General features: G+C 71.5%; 1 protein-coding gene across 1 annotated transcript in view; it reads left to right on the top strand.

Moving 5' to 3' along the window:
- The first annotated feature begins 438 nt into the window (after window positions 1-438).
- PTPRS (protein tyrosine phosphatase receptor type S) overlaps window positions 439-913 on the top strand; it is a 65,923-nt gene continuing 65,448 nt past the window's right edge. Inside the window, 1 exon segment of the mRNA XM_034660015.1 lies at window positions 439-576. The gene's annotated coding sequence lies outside the window, so the exon portion shown is untranslated.

The raw sequence follows: 913 nt of genomic DNA, 5'->3' as shown, positions 1-913 counted from the left end.
ATCCAACCCAGACTGGGAGGGCATCTTTCTGCCCCTTCTCCGACCTCCTGTATTTGGGTGTGTTTGGGGAGCCCTCGGCCGCTGTGTCCGGCATCTAGACCCTTCATCCGTTGCCATGGCCACGATCAGTGCCTGGAAGAGAAGGGGGAGCAGGGTAGGGGCTCCCTCTGGGATCAGGCTTACAAAGTGGGGGGGAGTCTTGGGCTCTGCCTCTTGGGGCACCCCCTCATGTGTGTGCACGTTGGGGGAACACAGTCACCCCCTTGGCAGGCCTCCCCCTACTGGACCCCCATCTGGGCTTCCAGTGCCCCTCTGATGAAGCTCCCCACTGGTCCCCTCGCCCCACTTCCGGCCAGCGCCCCGCCCGGCTCCGGAGCCCCCTCCCCGGGCCCGCCCCCTGGCCGCCCTACCCGCAGGCCCCGCCCCCGGGCCCGCCCCCAGGCCGAGCTCGCTGGGCCTTGGCCTCTCCCGAGTCCTGTCCTCGCTGCGCGCGGCGCTCCAGGCAGACCGAGGGACGGGCTGCATCGGGCCCGGCCGGAGGGGCCCGGGCCCGATCTCCAAGCCGAGATCCGCGCGGTGAGTGCGCCCGGAGCCCCTTCTGCCCCGAGGCCCAGTGTGCCCTGGGCTTGGTCCCCCTCCTTGCCCCCTCCAGGCTCCCGGGAGGGGGGACCCCCGCGTTCTCCCCCACCCCCTCTCTGCTCGAGCCAGTCCAGCCACCCTCCAGCGACAGCTCCAGCCCGCTTCTGCCTGGCGCCCCCCCCCCCGCACCCCCATTCAGGCGGGTCACTGGGACTTAGGAAAACTCCAGACCGTTATGCTCCGCGGGGTCCCCTCCCCCGCCTGGCCCCCAGCCCGACCTCCTCCCCCACCTCCTGGGGGCGGAGCCAGGCTCAGGGCAGCCTTCTGCCAACCC

Source organism: Ailuropoda melanoleuca, chromosome 4, assembly GCF_002007445.2.
Source record: "Ailuropoda melanoleuca isolate Jingjing chromosome 4, ASM200744v2, whole genome shotgun sequence".
In the NCBI taxonomy this organism is placed as follows: domain Eukaryota; kingdom Metazoa; phylum Chordata; class Mammalia; order Carnivora; family Ursidae; genus Ailuropoda; species Ailuropoda melanoleuca.
The sequence above is the reverse complement of the archived record's forward strand: the minus strand, read 5'-3'. Positions and strand labels throughout refer to the sequence as shown.